A 21,010-nucleotide genomic window follows, 5' to 3' on the forward strand; every position below is an offset into this window, starting at 1 on the left:
TTTGGACTGACAAACCAATGACTAGCCTTTGCATCAGACATTCTGAAATATTACATTCACATACAAAAAGTTCCAGCAAACTCACTGAAAGCCTGCTTGAAAGAAACTTTTGAGAGGCCTGGGAACCCCTGGCAGTGGCAGGTGCAGAAGAAAATTCAGTCCCTTCAAATAGAGGCAGCAGCCTCAGCACTCAACTCTGTTTGGTTTTCCATCTTGGAATCAATAAACAGGTGTGCCGTATATCATTCCAGCAAAATATTGTATCTCTGTGGGCTTCAGACATCTTACACCCATTGAACTTGTCCTAATTTGTGGGAAGACCTCAGCCCTACCTCTCGGAGGCTATCAATCCACGTATACGTAAAGACATCATGTGCCTGCGCTTGCTAGCTATACCTGTGGTAGACTTTAATCCGTCCTGGTCCCAGCTGAGAAAGAGGGGGGCTTGCAGGCTATGTGACTTCAGTAAGAAATCTTAGCTCCATCTATTGTGTTTCTGCCCTGCCCTCAGTGCCGCTAGGAGGTCACTGCTGAATCCGTTTTTTTTACTGAAGGGAGCCCGAACTTGCAAGGAGGCCTCCACATTGTGTTATGCACAAACAGATGTAAGATCTTTGGCAGGATGTACCAAATACGCTAATGAAATCAGAGCTCTCCTCTGCCCGCGATTTACAGGAACTAAGTAAATTAAGTACGCTCAAAAGCTCATTACAGACTATGGCCCTCATTTTGAGTTTGCGGACGGGAAAGCCCGTCTGCCAAACTCCCAGAATGGTGGCCGCCTCAGTAGTGGAGACCACCCCGCAGGAACTATTAGGAGTTTCCCGCTATGCGGAAACCTCAGTTTCTGCTCGCTGGCCTAGTGGGAAAAAGGCTACAGCATTGTCTCCTGCTCGTAATCGAGCCAGCAGCAATGCTATAGCCTGCAGGGTGCACTTCCACCCTCGCAATTGGGACAGTGCTGGGCAGAGGGACCCCTGCTATGCCCATGCCAAGTGCATGGGAAATGCAAGGACCGCCCTGTGGCCCCCTGCACCTGTTCTCCACCAGCCTTTTCATGGCAGAGGCTGGCAGAGAATGAGTTTGTAATCCCCGGATTACGATCCCCCCCACTGCCAGGCCGTCGGGCTCATGGATCCCAGTGGTGCTGGTGGAACCCTGAAGGTCTGACTGCTAGGGTCTTTCCGTGGTGGTCAGACCGCCACAGCAGCGGCAGTCCTGACAGCTACTGTGGGGCTGGAGGTCTGAAGACCGCCAGCCTCGTAATGAGCCTCTATATGATCTCCGTCTAGCTTTTTTTCATAATGCATAGCTTGGCCCAAACAACTGGCAGTATAACTGCTTAAGGGCTTCCAGATTTAATGGGCAACATTGCGCTCCGTTAAATTGAAACTGTTCTATATACACATTTAACGCGCCCTATGCTGCAGCAGACAGTTACGTTTCGAAGATTATCCTTGCATGCACTTTAAGATCCATAATCCACTTTATTATTATACAGTACTTTCTGTGATAAATATCTAACTGGCACTGGCAACATTCTAATTTTGTGTCGTTTTTATTGTTTTTTAACTTTTTGCATAGGTTTTAAGTAATCAAGCATTATTATTAATAATAAGCTTGAAACTTACAAATCTTGCCTGAGCCCTGACACGTGGAAGCCTGTTTTTAAGAGCAACAGCACACGCCAATCCATCCCGGAAGAGGGGTATCTTAGCCTGACAAATCAAACCGGTTCACCTTCCAGCAGGGATCAGAAAAGCAGGGTCATTAATAATTCTTGAAAAAGACCGAATTTATCCAATGTCATTGAAATCCCCCAGAGGAACGAGCTTTTGGGAAGAATTTCAAGAATTTTCAAAAAAATTACCCCTTGGCCTTAGCTCAAGGTCTGATGAGACAATTGTATTATTAAAAATGTTATCTACCAAAAAGGCACGCCCGGGCCATGGCGTACACGTTTACTAACAGACGCCTCCTGTACCAGGCGAAGTTGGTTTGGGTGCAAGTGTTTTATGCCTTGTTCACTCGGGCCTCTTGCATGTTTCATGAAGCGCTCCAACAGATGAGGTGCATGAATTGCAAAGTGAGTATATGTTAATTTGCTTCGTTCTGATCCGTTATCATAGACCCCACTCCCTGCAGCCTTTCATCTTTGGTGTGTCGTGTCTCAGACACTTTACCCGCAGCACAGACACGCCAGCGGCTTTTGAAGTTTTGCTGCTTGGGATCCGTCTGAAGCAGCGGTCGAGGTGCATTAAAAAAGTATGGGAACTGTGATGCTGCCTGCAGTGGGGGCGGGGTCAGTGAGTGTGGGGGCGGGGTCAAAGGTCTGGCCAGAAACCAAAATATTCTGTAAGTTATTTTTTGTCTTTTACCGTCGGGTAGCTACATATAAAATAACACGCAGCTTGAATTAAAAAATAAATAAAAAAGTTGGTACTCAGTGGAAATGCACTATAACACCTTATGAAACCTCTCTTAGGTAATGCAGAGTCTGCGTGTAACTGGAGGGCCACAGAATTAAGTGTTGGTTGGTACAGTAGAGAGTAGTGATGTGTATTTTTAGTGCTATGAGGTCCCAGCCTGTGACAGAAAGCACTGTGAATATGTGCCATTATTTTAAGCTTGCATTACACACAGTGTAAGATAGGCGGCTACAAAATGCGCAGAAAGATTTAAGATATGTTATAGTAATACCCTGACTGTACGTAATGCAATTTTGTTTTTACATTACTGTCTCTTCAACACCTCCAGGGGTAGGAAGTGCTATATAAGTAAAAGTAGAATTAAAAGCACGCACCTCACCGCTCAGTTTTTAACTCTTTGCACTACTACTCATAAAGAATATATCTTTGTCGTCAAAAAGCTTTGAGTGATTCAATCAATTAAAACCAGTACCAGCTCCCAAGCATCCTTTACATTTGCAGATGACCCTTTACATTTGCAGATTAACTCATAGCGCACATTTGCATTTCTGTCAGACAAGCAGGCACCCTGGCAGGAAGACTTGTTTAGCTGTCTGCCCGGCATCGGTTTCACAGCCCAGGAGACTCCCTGAATGATATTTTTGCAGAAGCATTTAAACTATCAGAAATAAACCTCCCAGGATGGTTGCCTTTTTACAAAAAGTAGGGCAATGGTTTTTCATAAATAAAAAGAGTGTGAGCACTTTGTGCCCTTCTGACGCCGCCCACTTCGAACTCTGGTCCGAAGAGACTACCCCTTTTACTGACCCTCATAACAAGACTCCCCCTGTGTGGTACTGGGTACATTGTGCAACCCTCTCTATTAGGCAGCTATTTACGGCATTTCTTCCTGGTCAGCTTTGCCAGTAAAAAAAATTTAGCATTTTAAGTACATGTTTCCCATTTTACTTTGTTAACCAGTCATGAGAACGAATAGTTTCTGATTTTTGAACAGACGAAAAAAGGACATTTTCTGTTAAACATCACTTTCTGCTGTAAAATGGACTTAGTTAATTTTCAGTGGTCCAGGGGACTGGACTCCTGCCAGGCCTTCAGGAAATCAACATAAAATAAACTAATATGTAGTGAAGCAAAATGGACTTATTTGAATTTTCTTTGGGTTTCATGATGATCTGCCAAGGACCAGGCTTTAAAGGCAGTTAGTGGTAGCGCTGATGTGCATATAAACACAATGTAGTGGTGTCAATTTAGTGGACATATCTGTCTGTGGCATGTGAAGGAACACGTTTAGGTTGCGATTCCAAAAATGTTTCTTCAGCCAGATAGAATGTGTAAACATCTTGTACTGAAAGTTTTTGTACCACATTGTTGTGGATAAATCTGTGGTGCCTCGTCAATGTGCTTCAAGCTGTTGTACCTTATTCATTTGCTTAAAGCGCCTGGATACCCTCATGGGTGATGAGCAGAGCCATGCAAATCCACATAACATACATTAAAAGTGTTGTGTCTCATTCCCCTGCTTTTGCTTAAGTTGTTTCACACTATTAATCCGCTTAACGATTGGGTACCTCATTAATGTTCTGTCCCATTCAACCCCCTGGATTTTTGCTGTTAGGGGAGCCTTTAGGATAGCCATCCCACCCGGGATACCAAGTAGTATGGGCACAAGTTGGGGTCCCCCTTTGCATAAATCGAACACTCTCCAGCAAGAACCAAGCATGAGAAGAGCTTGGTTGAATGCATAGAGCAGTGATTCCCAACCTGTGGTCCAGGGACCCCTAGGGGTCCGCAAAGACTACTCAGGGGGTCCGCAATTACTTAGAAAATTAAATAATGACTGATTAATAAAGTGTATATAAAGAAAGAAGCTAAATGTACAATTTCAAAGTTTAAAATGTTTCATAAATGTGAAGAAATGTGAAATTGGAGGCTACAAATTAAGTTAGTGTCCTCAATTGATTTTTGAGAGCAGCTCAGGTGCGTCATACGGAATAAAGTATGGACGATGGGGGCCTCCATTGAATTTAGAAATGCTCCAACACTCCTATTAAAATTGCCGTTTAGATTTTTATTTTTGATTGTGAATTAAATAAATGATTTCAACATTTCAGTATGTGCTTGATGAATGCCTGTTTCTGTATTGTATGTGTATCATTTTGTGGTTCAAATAATCGAAAATGCTTAAGCCAGGTACCCCGGCTTCCAGTAATAACTCGTTACGGGAGTCCCCAATTCCAATATTAATTCAGTGGGGGTCCCTGGTTTCCTGTAATGATTTGCAGAAGTCCAAAGTTTAAGAACCACTGGCATGAAGACTTAAAGGTGTATGATAGGCCACCTTATTGACGGCTTTAAGTGGGATGAAAAGACTGGTATTATACAAAACACAGAGCAGCAGGCTATATTTCCATGCACCTACCTAACATAAATTAAAGATTCAATAATCATCAACAAATTCTTGACATGTGCATCGTTCCAACACCTGCTGCCAAGGTGCAATCCAAGAAAAACTATACAAATAATTTACCAACGGTGCACCACCAAAATTAAGTTTGTCGTAGTTTGGACTCTTGCTCTAGGCAAGACTGCTGGTTTAAGGATGACAGTACTTATGTTTGTAGGCGACTATGCCTATCGTACAACAAGTCGCAGCTGTCGTCCCAACCCTTCCGGCTCACTAGCACCACCTCACCAAAAACCCAAATAGTAAAAGGTGATTTGTGGCAGCCTTTACGCATGGACCCGAGAGTATGACATCTCAGGGAGTGTTGTGGTTAAACGGAGATTACCCCCTTCTCACAGATATATCATGTTCTCACAGATATATCATGTATCAGCCAAACACAGGCAATAACGAAGCTGCAGTAAAGTTTCAATAGTTTTTATTGAACACAACTGCAATCTGCGATAAGTTGCATGGGCTGCAATGATTAGGATAATGAACAGTGCAATAAACAGAATTGTGAAGACAAGAGTCATTATTACAAAGACCCCCACCATCTTGCAATAGCATGAAAAGACATAAGGTGTGTAATATGTCCTAATACCCTACCATGATAGGCCTAACCTCCTACCTAAAGGAGAGCTGGGTTTGCTAAACCTAATCTGCCAATGCCATGTCCATGAGAGGAGCCCCCAACCCTCGTTACCTTGGAATGAGGTCTCTATCTCAGACTCCGCAGGGACACGAGACTGGGTCAGCGTCAAGACGACTGCAGCATCGGTATCAGCGATGGTGGCGATGCCCTCTGGTCGGAATCCCTCTGATTATCTGTCTAAAGTGTGATGTATTTATACAGTTCTACAAGGTCCCCTGACGTAGGTGTGTCCCCAAACAATAGATAACAGACATGCTTGGGCGGCAATTAATATAAACAATTCCCTCGAAAGTATAGAGAGGGAAAGTCCCTAAGTGTGAACACCTACTGTTTGTTTTTTCTTTGTCACTTGATCTTGACGCCTTAACACGGTGGCACTGATAATGCAAATCATAACAAATGGCCTAACTATAAACAAGGCAGCCATCTTAGAAGAATTAAATAATAAAATGGGCTAAAACAGAGCAAGCTAAGTAGGTTAAAAGTCACTAGGTGACGGGGGCACGAGACTGCAAGCCGAAGGCTAAGCTAACTCCTGTTATCCCATTAAAACAAACTAGGATTCACTACAAGTTAAAGTGTCCAATTCATAGTCTCAGTCCATTTAAGTCTTCTTTTTATTCTTCTTTCTTTTTTGAAAATAGACACATATTTATAACAGCAACAGCCAACGTGTTTTGTCCATACAACAGGACTTCTTCAGGGCCTTAAATTCAGTTCCAATAAGTAAGCCATATCCAAAAGGAGTTCGTTATTTGCGAACAGAGCGTTAAATGCGCTCAATGTTAGGACCTTTTCTCATGCTGAAATTGACTAACCACCAATCTGCGTTGTCCACGTAGACCCAGGATGAAAAAACTGGAGAAGGCTCTCTCAGAGGGGCGTGGCCTGTATAATTAAGGGCATGACTTAAAAACACATAAGCTCAAAATCTGTGCTTCGCATAGTGTGTCGCCCAACTGGTATTTTGCTGCTTCTTTCTGCCATTGCATCCAGATAATACAATACAACTGATATTACACCTAAAACAAGCCAGGACTATTGGCTTTGTCATTGGTTACATAAGATAAACAAGTACAACAATGGTTTAGATACATATAATATTGACAATGCTTCAGTTCTGCAATGGTGAGACTGTGAAATAACGATAACGAGTCTCTTTCAAGTTACACCAAAGGCAGTGAAGGTTCTGCTGCAAAGTTGAGATTTTTTTTTCACCCTGAGGGTGCGGGCAAAAATGTAGAGCCCGATGGGGATCCTTCTCAGCACCTGCTTTTTAGAACTACTGGTGCTGAGCACACCGGCACGACCCGGCCCACTTAAAGCCCTGAGCTTATTATATTATTTGCAACCAGTACTGGACAGTAGGAGCATCCTGTCCGATTTTGTATCCAGCAGGTGTTATTTAACCGGATGCGAGGCCTGGCACCGGCGCAGGGGGTGTTACTGTGCCCTGAATCTTACCGTCTCCTGGTGCAGTGTGCAAACACAGGGAGTGTTCAGACACCTGCTGAGGTGACTGCAGGGTGAGGGGGAACTCTCTAACTTCCTGCATATCTGGGCCACTCCCTTTGTCAGACAAGAGTGGCAACAGTTTCATGTCAAAGACTCACAGCTGGAACCAATCGCATTCCTACCAGACTCTGACTGACACCCATCAGAGCGAATAAAGACACACACCCTGCCACTTGAGAAACAGATTGGAAGTGGACTTTGTCATACTCAAACTCTGTGTGTAAGAAGTGTAGGTCTTCACAAGCCCCTTAAGACTGTACGGTATAACTGCCCCTATAATTATATTAATAATCATTTAGCACTTTCAAGTGTTTACAAATACCAAAAAGGTAATTATTTTAAGTGCATTGAAATGACAGGAGAGTTAGGGTACAACCTCTGAGGTTCTAAACTTAGGCAGTGCAGAGAACATTCAGCTCTTTGAAGCAGACACATGGCTCACCTAACCTACAGGCAACACAGGGATCTCTGCAACAAAAGCATTAACTCTCTGAGCTATTTATCCCACATAATATATGTTGTTCAGACAGATGTAAAAAAAAACGTATTTACACTTCTTGACCGGGAGGGTTGTCTACATCCGACAAGGCTTGGTCATTTAATGAAATGAATGGCATTGCAACTTGATAATAATTGAAACATATAAGCCAGTCCCGAGTATGAACTGTATAAAGGGTACACGTTAAGGATATTCCTCGTTTTAATTTCTTAACTCAGGGAACAGATGATTTCAGATTCTGCCACAAGAGGGCGCCCCAGGATTTTGCTCAAAATAAAACGCGTCCTTTCTGGCTGCCTTTCTCGTTCTCTCCTCTGATTTCAAGCCCAGTGATGCACTAAGAGACTGCACAGCACGTGCACGGACGGAGCCAGATGCTGCTCAATGTAAACAGCAGACTCAGGCTCGTCAAGGCGCTACGTGAGAGTGCGCACCATCCCTGCACTAGTGTTCTGCAACACGGGATATACCTGTCTGTCCATCTATCTGTCCGTAAACTTCTGCCCTCATTCTTTGTCTGTTTCTCTACTTTTTTGTTGTAGCAGGTGGCCTGCTTGGCAGTAGCATTCAGAGCGGCTTCGAGAGGGAGATTGTTAGAATTTTCCTCTGAGTAGGTTACTGCACAGCCAATCTCATGCAGCACACACGTGTTTAAAAGCTATTTTATCAGAAGCAGAAAAACGCACATTTCAGATGGCCATACTGCTTGTGTGAACTTCAGCAAAGCAAAGATAAAGTTTTTTCTTGGCACGCCCACCCCACCCGAGCTGAACAAGACCCAGGTTAAAGGGACTGACTGCTTCAGAAGCTTCTCTGTTGCCACGCATGAGAGTCCTCGGCCTTCGGGGCAGTGAGAAGACCCTGCAGACACCTCCTCCCCCAAGGTGCAGAACTTCTGGGGGGCACAGAAAGTTACCGGCAAGCTGTGCACCATGGCACAGAAAAGGTGGAGCAGTGACGTCAGACTGGGGTCATGGGCGCAGAGCATGAACAGCATTTTATCTGTTTCACAGTTCACTGATGTCAACAGCACTATCATGGATGACGTCATCAGGGATATCACCAATGATGGTCCCTATAATGTCATTTAAGATGCTTTGGGTGATGTCATCTGTGAGGTTATAAACTGTGTATGATGGAGCAGCGCGTTATGGTTACTTTACATAACCATTGGTGCAGAATTTCAGTGGTTTTAAGGTTTTGATTTGCAACAATAACTGGCCTTTAGTGGTGTTATTCTCAGTTAATGTTCAAGTTTTTTAACATATGGCAAGGTCTTTTAACCAACGCTAACCATACCTTCACTTTAACCTCTTGATTTTTCAACTTAATTTGTGGGGTAATTAGCGTGGGCGCGAGATATAGTTAATTTAAGGCACAAGTTGAGGTAATTATTACTGGTGAATTTCTATGCTTTTGTACATTTAAAAAGTGGACCTAACTATAAGTGAATTTCTATGTTTAAAAAAAAAAAAAATGTCCTAACTATAACGTCCTTGTAACCATTGGTTCTTTCAGTGAATTTCTATGTTTTTCTTTTAACATATAATAATTTCCATTACCATATGTTAATCCAACCACCGCCTGCGGCTAGCCCTCTGTAAGCAGCCAACCTTACACCACGCACTTGCCAGCAAGACCTAGCCTGCAGCCAGGCTCTGCCACCAACCACCCAACCCCGTGCTGTGCACGGCCCTTTGGCTGTGTGCAGCGGAAGTTGGCAGAGGCCTCTCTCGGTGTCAGACTAGGTGTGAGAGCATGTATCTGGGGGTGAGAGTGGCTGTGAGAGTATCTGCCTGGGTGTGAGAGTGCGTACATCAATGTTTTAGTGGGTGTGTCAAAAAGGCTTGCCCACATTTTTAAACAAACGCCCCAGGGACTTTGCCCATTTGGGGGCTTTACAATAACAAAGCGCAGGAGACCACGCTTTTCTTTCTTTTTTTTTTTTACGCAGATCCACGCATCCACCACGACTCTGTCCGTAAAATAAAAAAAATATATGCTTTTTAGCCGTTGGGGGGTGGAGAGAGGGGTCCCTTTGGGACCCCACCACCAGAGCTAAGGAGTCAGGGTGTTCATACCCTGGTCCCTTTTCTTTATTTTTTACTTTTTCTTGGGGTTCAGCTTCAACCGAGTCCCGAGATAGCTGACAACTCTTAAACAGCTTCTGGTGTTGAAGTGTTATCAGCCAATCCGATCTCAGCACGTCCCTCTATATACAAATTTGGATTTTCTTAAATTTCTCTAAAAATACTGAACGGAATTACACCAAAAGAAAACAAAAGCACACTTTCTGGACCAGGATATTCCTTTCTGCCGAATTTGGTGTAATTCTGTCCAGTAGGTTTGGCGCAATGGCTGTTCACAATCCGTATGGAAAAATAAATGGGGAAAACATGTTTTAGGACCCCACTTTTTCTCGCCCCTCCCGACAGATCACCCCGAAGCCTTCCAGACAGCAGCTGACGTGACTGGCAAATTTTTTGGGAAAGTTTTATGAAGATTCATAAAGCGGCACCATAGATATAGGCAAGTAAAAAAACACTTTTTATATAGAAACTGGGTCCTAACTATAACTACCTAGTGGCAATCACCACTAGGTAAAATATAATATATATGTATATATACTCCAACAACTATTTTTATTGCTATTTGATACAATTAGGGTTGTAATTGTATCAAATAGCAATAAAAATAGAATTTTGAAGATCTTACGTGTGCCGCGCCTGACTTTAAGTCAATTGTTGGAGTATAATTCACAGGGAACTCGCCCTTCCCTATCGCGAGCACTGGCTAGAGAGCGCGCCTGGAGGGGGCCATTAGTGAAGGAATTTATATATTTATATATACACACACACTCATCTCCCTGTCTCTCCCTCTTTCCTTACTTTTGTTTTTGTCTTCCTTACTCCTCCTCCCACCTCCTTGTCTGTCCCACTCTTTCCCACTCCCTCCCTTCTCTCTCGCCTCTGTTCCACCCTGTGAGTCCCGAAGCTCCTGGATTTAGAGCCAGTTTCTGCCACCCCCTGACTCTTTCCCACTCTGGCCTCATCATCTCTCACGTAAAGTGCCTTTTCACGGTTTGTCTTTCTGGGTACCACTCCAGGTGCCTCCTGCAGCTGGGATGCGGGTACCACACGGTCCCATGTGTGCTCCTGCTGGGAAGCGCTGGGCTGCAGTCACGCGTCGCGTGTGGCGCTCTCTTAAGGCGCATTTCTGCAGTCGCTTCTACCTCTACGCCCCCACAGCCGGAGGAATGTAGGTCAGCAGTATTCATTATGGCCAGGCAATGATAGGAAATGTTTTATTCAATGATTTTTTATCTACCTGCCCCATTCCCCCTTTATCTCTGTCTCTGGATCAACTGTAGGGCTGCATCTATTTCTGTCTGTCTCTGTCGTGCATGTAGTCACACTGTCACACACGTGTATAAAGGATTCTGTGTAGGTCTGGCCCCCCAACTGATCATATACACAAACACATGTCAGATTAGCATAAAGACTACCTGTCATAAGGGTCATACACCCCACCCCTGCCCAGCTCCGTGCAAATGAGAGGAGTGTGTTTGATGATTCCAGATTCACTTCTGCAGCAAAAGACAGATGGAAGCCTTCAAGGACCCTGGTCTTTAATGATGAAATCACACATGACATCATACATCAGATCATTGCATGCATAAGGTGGTATTTGTATAGAGTGAACCTAGCTGGGAGGTGACTCGGGAACGGGGCCAGATGCCCCCCTAGGTCCCACCACCAAAGCTGTTGAATGCTGCCTGGCAGCTGATACCTGGAAAAAACAATACACACATTATCATTTTCACATATCTTTCAGTCTAAAGCAGCAAATGTTTGAGGCAACACATGAAGCTATATTACTTACTAAAATGGTTAAGTATGACTTTGCACGCACACCTGCCCCCCACACAAATAGATACATGTATGCTTTAAACATTTTAAGCGCACATAAATATCTGTGTGTACATATGTGAACATACGCATTCATACACGCACACACAGTCGAGGATTGCCGTTTGCAGGTGGCACTGCCAGTTTTCTATGTGGTCCGATGTGTGCCCAGCTCCACTAAAGATCACCTCTAGAGGTGCAACTGGCATCAACCTCAGTCACCCACAAAGCGCCATAAAAATAAAACAATACATACCAGAGGCAGTATTATACATTCTCTGTTTGTGCTACGGTGCACCGGATCTAAACATCAAAATTCGCCTTATTATGGGCCACCAGGGCCGGCGCGAACTTGAGCTGCCTCAGGGCAGCACATTCAAGTGACATGAGCCGCTCCGTGCTTTAAAGTGCAGGCGGCAACTCACATGCACTTCGAAGAGGGAAGAGAGATCCTTTTGCCCATAAGTGAAGTGAGTGGCTGCACCAACCTGCAGGGGGAAGTCTGGGGTGCCAATGGAACCCCCCATCAATCCTCCAGAGGGCTGCCTCTAGTGAGTGCACTGAAAGTGTGCCACCTTTTTGTGGCTCACTTGAAGTGCACCTTCTAAAGGCATGTTTGCCTCTGTGCCCACGTCTGTACTATGGTGCGGGAGAAGAGGCAAAGTGATTCCCTCATTTGCATGGCGCCCCCTTCTGGAATACCATTGTGTTCCCTGGTCACACAAAATGGGGGCAAACGTCTGTTGCACCCTTGGGGCACAATGTGTACTTTGGCCTCAGGCAGAACATATTCTAACATGCTAACAAACATGTCTTTGCAATGACATGTCATCTCTCTGCACAGATTTAATTATTGCTGCCCAGGGTTTGCTATCTAATGACATTTCGTCAGGACATTCGTGGCAATTTATTTCGCAATTCAGACTCTAAAATAAAGAAAAGACAATCAAAGATCGGGCATGTGGGCAGAAGAGGGGCAGGTGGTATGGAGGAGGCTGGAAAAAGGTGAGTGGGGCAGGCAGAACAAGAAAGAGGGTATGAAATTGAACTAGCAACATTAAGTGCCGCGAGCATCCCTGTGCAGCGATCAAACCTCCCAAGGCAGACTAGTGAAGCCCGCTCTTCCTCATCGCCCCCACAGCCGGAGAAATGTAGGTCAGCGGTGCTCATTATGGCCAGGCTGACTGAGGCAATGGGAGGACATGTTTTATTAAAACACTTTTTGTACCCACCTGTACCTTTCAGGGTCCCTCGGCTTGCTGTCGCACTACTTCAAATCTGTTGCTGCTCTCACTTCTGGAGGGGTAGCTGTTTCCTTTCCTCCACCATGTGCAGATGCACACGTGCTGGGGGGGGGGGGGGGGGGTTACACAGCTCTCATCTGCCCCAGGGGCTGTGCAGTGCTTTAGATAAAAGAAACATGCCTGATTTCACAAAAATAGGAGGAGCTTTGGTTAAGTCACAAGAACAAGTGGTAACTTTCTGATGCACACTTTATTGGTCCACAGTGCAGAGAGAGTCAAACACTGAAAACAAAACACTCTGACAGCAGTCTGACAGCACTGTGCATCACAATAGGACAGCACATCTTAGTGTCTTTATCATGAACATGCAAAGTGGAAACAAGCAACAAACAAGAGAGAATAAAGACAGGAAGGCTAAAATCGAATCCTAACACTTTACCCAACTGGGTACAACTTCTGATGCACCTGGAATTCCCTCATCCCGGTGCCACAGTCTCACTTCTCACCAATGTTCAACCCCGTTACCTACTCTTCAGATGCTAATCTTTGGCAACCCTTTCTTTGTTCCAGAACTGATACAGATTGCTGACCTTAAATCTCTCTTGACTACATCATCGATATCAAACTTCAGACCACCCCTTGGTCACTTGTCACCTATTTTCAGTCTAACCATATTATCCACTTGGAACTCTTGTCTTTCTACTTTGTGCAATTATTTAACTCTTCTTCTAAACACTCTGAACATTTTCCCTCATTTTACTCACCAAGCAATCTTGGTGGATGCCAAAGAGTCCCCCTTTCAACATGCATATGGGACTCAAACCATCAATACATTTATGGCGTCTAAGTGTTTCAAATGATGACATGTGAGTAGATGAATGTGGAGAAAACCTCTGCACTTTCATCATTTCTCGCACACTGTACTGCACATCATTCTATTAAGGCACAGCTAGGCGAACATAATCTATTCGCTCTTTCCACCAACCCATTTCCTTGTAGGTCATCCACACTACTTCTTTTATTTTCAACTCCATTTTCTTTTAAACACATCTGTATTTGCACTGAAATACACTGCATTCCGTTATTATCTGGTACTAGGAATTTTAGTGAACCCTTCTATAAAAACACCTCATCCAAAAATCATATCCCTACTGCAGTATCAGGATGAATTGTGAATTTGACTTCATTCCACTTTGAAAAGTAATCAAAGACCACTATTTCATATTTTCGACTACTTGTTAGATAGTGGAAAGGACCAAGAAAATCATTAACCAACTGAATCCAATCTCTGACTAATAGTTCGAGCAGTAGCTTTTGATGAATGACCCTTACTTGCTCATAAAATGTAAGTCAAAGGGTTATGATCTGTTTGAACCACCTCATTATAAGACATATGTCTTAAAATGTTGCACTGCCCATGTGCATGTGACCAGTCTTTTTCAGTAGTATAATATGACCTTCAGCTGCTTTCAGTGTGCCTGAAGTGGACACATGATTATTCTAACAATGACCTTATGGCCTTATGGATTGGGTGGGAATCAGGTCCCTTTCACCTATACTATCCATTTGCACAGGGAGGTCAGGCAGAGATAAATTCATGCCACTTCTGCCAGTTGTGTGTCCCGGACATATTTACCTACTAGACAACCACTTCCTATGAGGTGTATGATTCTAACCATTGTGGGGTTATTTTGTCTTTTTCAGTGGCGGAGGACCATATCTTGCCTTGAAAGCAGCGTCAATGGCTTAATACTCATTTCCTACTGATGCTTAGCAGGCTGGTCAGGATTATTAGAAAAATGCGGAGCCTTCTCCCCTAGTGACTGGGGCTCCTCATGCTTTCTTTTTGAAGAATGTTTCCCTTTCCACCCTGCAACAGGAGAAGAGCGGCACTAGTCTACTCTTAGGCAACGCACACCTGTGTCTCCTAAATTACCCTGGAGGTGGGACACAATATTCCAGAAAATCTCACAAGACTGCCGCCATGTTTGAATCAGCCAACGTGGTCCTGGAGACTTACACACTTACAAACAAACACAAGCAATTGTTTTAGTGCTGCTCTCCTAAATTCCCTGTGGAGGTGGCAACAGTTTTTGAACCCCTTTCTTTAATTCGGGCAGTCTGGATTCCCTGGGCCAGTGTTTCTTAACATTTTGACTTCTGTGGACCCCCACTTAATCATTACTGGAAACCTGGGACCCCCGTTGAATCATTATTGGAATCAGGGGAGACCAATGAGTCATTACTGGAACCCGGGGACCCCCCACTGATTCATTATTGGAATCATGGGACCCCACTAAGTCATTACTGGAGGCTGAGGACCACTACTGAAGCGTTTTCAATCATTTGAACCCAGTGTTTAATTTGTAAAATAAAATGAGTGCTGGTGCCCGCAGCTTCTCTTGCAAGCCCATGTCCGGTGCAACTGAATGTCAGTTTACCAAATGGCAAGGCTGGTAGTCCTAAATCCACCTCATGCCTCTTTAATCCACTGCCAGACACTCTCTGACCCTTTAGCTCACTCTTGCAGGTTCCTGCTTTCTCCCTTTATGACGGTTTCCCATCTTTCTCTTCCTCTGTCTTTCCCCTTTGTTTACTTTTCCATCTCTTGCTCTTGTAATTGTCTCAAGCTGAAAAACAAGTGCTGGTCCCCAGAAATGAGTGCCAGTGGCCCCCACTAGCAACCACCTGGTCAAATGAAGTACTGTTTGAACCACAAAATACACAATAATACCCAATCATTCATCAAACGAATACACAATTATTAAATATTTAAGTTTATTTAGTAACAAATCTAAAAAAAAAAATCTTCATTTTAATGGGAAAGTTGGAGCATGTCTAAGTTCAATTGAGGACCCTCGTCATCCATACTACAATCTGTTTGATGCACTTCCACTGCTCCCACAAATGTATCTGAGGATACTAACTGTTAGACCTAACAGCCTTAGGGTGGTCATCCCCCAACTTTTTGCCTGCCTCCCTCCACATTTCTGACATTGTTTTAGCTGGTTCTAGGACTCTGCGCACTTTACCACTGCTAACCAGTGCTAAAGTGGATATGCTCTCTCCCTTAAACATGGTAACATTGGTTCATTCCCAATTGGCATATTTGATTTACTTGTAAGTCCCTAGTAAAGTGCACTACATGTGCGCAGGGCCTGTAAATTGAATGCCACTAGTGGGTCTGCAGCACTGGTTGTGCCACCCACATAAGTAGCCCCTTAACCACGTCTCAGGCCTGCCATTGCAAGGCCTGTGTGTGCAGTTTCAATGCCACTTCGAATTGGCATTTAAACGTACTTGCCAAGCCTTAAACTCCCTTTTTCTACATATAAGTCACCCCTAAGGTAGGCCCTAGGTAACCCATAGGGAGGGTGCTACGTAGGTAAAAGGCAGGTCATGTACATGTGTGTTTTATATGTCCTGGTAGTGTAAAACTCCTAAATGCGTTTTCCACTACTGTGAGGCCTGCTCGTTTCGTAGGATAGCATTAGGGCTACCCTCATATACTGCTTGAGTGGTAAGGTAGATTCTGATCAGAAAGGGGTAACCAGGTCATATCTAATATGGCCAGAATGGTAATAGAAAATCCTGCTTATTGGTGAGGTTGGATTTTATATTACTATTTTAGAAATGCCACTTTTAGAAAGTGAGCATTTCTCTGCACTTAAAATCCATCTGTGCCTTACAGCCTGTCTCCAATCAATGTCTGGGATGGTTGACAGCTTTCTTGTGCATTTCACCCAGACAACCACAAACACAGGATACTCGGTCACACCTGCACTCATCTGCATACTGAATGGGTCTTCCTGGGCTGGAAGGGTTGAGGGCCTGACACTTACATTTCACAGGCTAGTGGCCTGCCCTCACACAATGGACTGCCAAACCCCCTACTGGGACCCTGGCAGACGGACCTGTACTGAAAGGGGACCGTGTGCACTTCAAAATCACTCTTTGAAGTTTCCCCCAGTTCAAAGGCATTTTTGGGTATATAAACTGGGTCCCTGACCCCACCAAATCCGACATTTCTGGACCTGAACCAGCAACCTGTCAAGAGGAACTGCCTGGCTGCCCAAAGGACTCATCTGGACTGCTTTGCTGAGAAGGACTGCTATCCCGCTGTTGCCCTGCTGCCTTACTGCTGTCTGACTTTGTTGAGAAGTGCTCTCCAAGGGCCTGGATTGAGCTTGCCTCCTGTTTTCTGAAGTCTCAGGGCCAATAAGACTTCATCTCTTGAGGAAACTCCTTGTGCGCCAAAAATCGACGCACAGTCTGCCAGAAACGATGCACAGCCTGTCTTGCAACAAGAAACTCGCTGCACAGCCAAACCGTAATGACGCAGCCTGACTTCCTGAGTGAAGAATCGTCACAGCGCCTAACGTGCTACAGAAACTTAGACACATTGTCTACCAGATTGACGCAACGCCTGTGACTTCTTCCTGCATGCACAGGATTTTCCCTGCATCGTCTCTGGGCATCAAAAAGATCCCCCCATCGCAGTGAAGGACCAAGACTGTGCGCCGGAACTCGACGCAAAGACCCCTTGCAGCGTGGAAAGAAACAACGCATTGTCTAGGCCGCGCTGGAAATTCTGGTGCACACCCTATTTTTCCACGCATCTTCTGCTCTGCGGTCTCCATGCCTGATATTTTTTACACAAACCAGGTACTTTGTGCAAACAAGAGACAACTGTTGATTTCAAAGATTTAAGAGTCTTTGTTAATCTTGCAAAAGTGATATCTAAACTTTTGCTTATTGAATCTTTATCGTTTTGACCTTAATTTAACCAGATAAATATCTTATATTTTTCTAAACCTCTGTGGTGTATTTTTGAGGTGTTTTCACTTTGTTACTGTATGATTTATTGAACAAATACTTTACACATTGCCTTCTAAGTTAAGCCTGACTGCTCAGTGCCAAGCTACCAGAGGGTGGGCACAGGCTAATTTGGATTGTGTGTGAGTTACCCTGACTAGGATTGTGGTCCTTATTTGGACAAAGGTGAATACCTCTGCCAACTAGAGACCCCTAACACTAACTTAATTCTATTCCTTCACATTAACAACAGTTTTAACATTTTAAATTGTATAGTTTTCTATTTATTAATGCTCAATTTATTAATCTATTAATATTATTTAATTTTCTAAGCAGTCGTGAATCACCTGAGTAGGCTTGGCAGACACAGAGGGGCCCCTGGACCACAGGTTAAGAACCACTGCCCTGGGTTATAAATACAGCCAGTGAAGGAACCTATTGCTTGAAAAAGCAATGTAGTGCACAGTGTAGGGCCACTAGAGCAGGCCTAGCTAAGGTTGGCCAATCCTTTATGGGTCACAGGACAGCATGTGATTGGATGGCCTTACAATGGCGTAACAATAGCACCTGCAACCTCTGCGGTGCATGGGGGGGAGCTCCCTGGGGCCCACTGCAGCGCTGTGCACGGGTGACGGGCCCCTGGCTCAGGAGATCCTGACTGGGTCAGGAGTGTGGGGAGCCCCTACATGTATTTTGCAGGGGGGCCCACTCAAGCTTTGTTACGCCACTGTGGCCATATTGGTAGGGGCAATGATTAAACTTTATTAGTATAGGTGGATTCTGTACCCCGAGAAGACACAGCTCATACTGTGAGCTTCCTTTTGGGACAAGGACGGTGGATGAGGAAGGTAATGAACCCCCATGACTGACCTTGTGCCAGGTCTTCGTCGCCAGTATAAAGTCACATGAACAATAGACAATGTAGCACTGATCAGCAACTTCTCTCAACTGACCCATCGTAAATTCAAAACATGTTCAATGAAGAAGATCGGATTCAGGGAACAAAAGTTTTAAAAAATCCCAAAACACCAAAAAGGAAAGCATTGGAAAAAGGTGTTTAGTGGTGCCCTCCAAGAGGTGTAGCGTTAGCTAGGCACCTTCAGTGGCCGACCCGGGGTGATCACAGTCAGATAAAAGTTGGTCTATCCAAAAGTATTTAAACTGAGACTAGAAACTTTTTGGGCGGAAAAATACCTCCGGCAGAGCAAATTGGAAGGCAGAGTTGTATGAGGACCGAATGAGGCTGAAAATGATGACTGGCAGTGCTGAAGTGTCTTTGAACTTAATGCCAAAAAGCGCTTCCAGACCCTTTTTCTGCCCCTTTTGATGTGGTGCCAATCTTTTCCTCTCAGAGGTGGCTGTTCTTTAGTTCGGTTTGCATAAGTGTTGGATTTGGGCCGCCCCTGCTGTTTTGGCCCTTTGGCTGCCTCTGCCTTGTCGGTCATTCTGTTGTCTGTTCCAGTTGGTGGTTTTGCCTTTTTTCCATTGGGTCATTTGTGGCTGGTTACAGGCCCCTTGTGGATTGTTCCTGGCCTCTGTGATTCAGATCTCCTGTTCCATCCTCTTTGGGACCCGCTCTCCTGCAGGTTTGCATTGAATGTTTTGTCCTTTACATTTGTTCTAGGGGAGTGTGGTCTTTCTGGTCCACAGAGAGTAAGGACTCATAGGCCCAGATTCTCAAAGGTTAGCATGGGGTTAGCATTACATTTGTGAGGCTAAACCGATGCTAAACGTTTTTGGGATTCACAAACCAATGCAAATTAGTATTTGCGTTGGTCTGTGTGGCAAAGTAACACAAAGCAGCACGTAACACTGCATTGCATTTCTTTGCATCAAGGGGGTGTTACCTGGGTGGTATGTGGGCGTACCAGTGATATCACCCATGCTTTTTGGTGTGAAACCCTATTCTGAAACGTAAGTAGAAAGGGTTTAGCACCAAAAATTAGCATAGCTGAACAGCAGGCATCAAAAGGAGATTGTTTTTTATTTCTCTGTGCTTTCTCGACTTTGCATGTGTGATGCACTGTACAACAACCATACAAAGTAGGAAAAGCATTTCCACTTGTCTAGGCATAGTGGCCCTGATTACAAGTTTGGTGGATGGGAACACCCGTCCACCAAACTCCCGACAGGGTTGCCGCCACTGTAGTGGCATCCTCCCCGATGGCCCCATTAAGACTTTCCCGCTGGGCTGACCGGCGGAATCCAAGGGTGGAAACCAAGGTTTCTGCCGGTCAGCCCAGCGGGAAAGTGGCAGCAGCATTGTCACTGGCTCGTAATCGAGCTGGTGCAATGCTACCGCCTGAAGGGGACACTGGCACCCTCGTAATGCGCACTGTCTTCACAGCAGTGTGTCTGATGCGCATGCTATGCAGAGGGACCCCTATACCTGTTCTCTGCCAGCCTTTTCATGGTGATGAAACCGCCATCAAAAGGATGCCGAAGAACAAGGTTGTAATCAGGTTACAACCTGCAACCACCGTCAGCCTGTCAGGATCACCGATCCCGGCAGAGATGGTGGTACCCTGGCGGTCCGAGCAGCGGCAGTCCAGACCGCCACCACGAGTCTGGCAGTCTAGTGACCGCCAGACTCATAATTAGCCCCAGTATTTTGTACAGGAAATATAGTATTCCTGTACAAAAGCTATGCTAGACTCACGCACGCACCCTAGCACTATGGCACAAAGGTGTGTGTCTGGTGCACGCCAGCTGAAATCAGCGCCGACGCTAGGAAGAGGGGAGGAGAGTGCTATTTCTATGTGAATATTGTGCTCTCCTACTCTCTCTTTGTCACGCAGCGTAAGCATTTGTGGCTGCTGCAGTGCGCTGCGTGACACCTTTCGGAATCTGGGCCAATGAGTAAGGACCAGGACAAGAATAAAGAATGAGGAATTATTCACCTGCTTACTACCGGGAAGTTTTAATGCTCTAATTTCTGGTCTCTCTCATCTCAGTGATACAATCCTCATCATCCTTTTCCCTACAGATTTCCCTGGCTTCATTGTAGAGGGTGTAGTAGGGAAAGGTTAAAATATAATTTTTCTGGAGATAAAAAGGTAGCTGCATGTCTCCAAGTTGAGACTCATCCTTCTAAATACTACTACGAGGAAAATCAGGTTTGGAGTAATGAAAAATTACTGGTACATAATCAGGACATTAACCTTATGCCTTCAGCTGCACTTATAAAAATATAAAAATGGTGCTTGCAACAAGCTGATAAAAGAGCAGCAACCTTCTCACCCTAAGCAGTGACAGTCCAGCCAAGGATTCTACCTGTGCTTAGGTAATTGTGGTGTTGACTTGAGCAGACGGTGCAGGTTTACGCAGTATCAACGTGACTAAGGGAGATCTAAACATTTCAGTGCTGTGTTAAGGCATGGGCAGGTTGGAAATTGCATAGAGTCCTTGCCTTCTAGTGCCCCCCCCCCCCCCAGTACAGTGTGAGGTCCCACAGTCATCAGGTATGCATAATGCAGATTTATTTTTGATTTGTCTTCAGTTT

The sequence above is a fragment of the Pleurodeles waltl genome, chromosome 10 (assembly GCF_031143425.1).
Source record: "Pleurodeles waltl isolate 20211129_DDA chromosome 10, aPleWal1.hap1.20221129, whole genome shotgun sequence".
NCBI lineage: Eukaryota > Metazoa > Chordata > Amphibia > Caudata > Salamandridae > Pleurodeles > Pleurodeles waltl.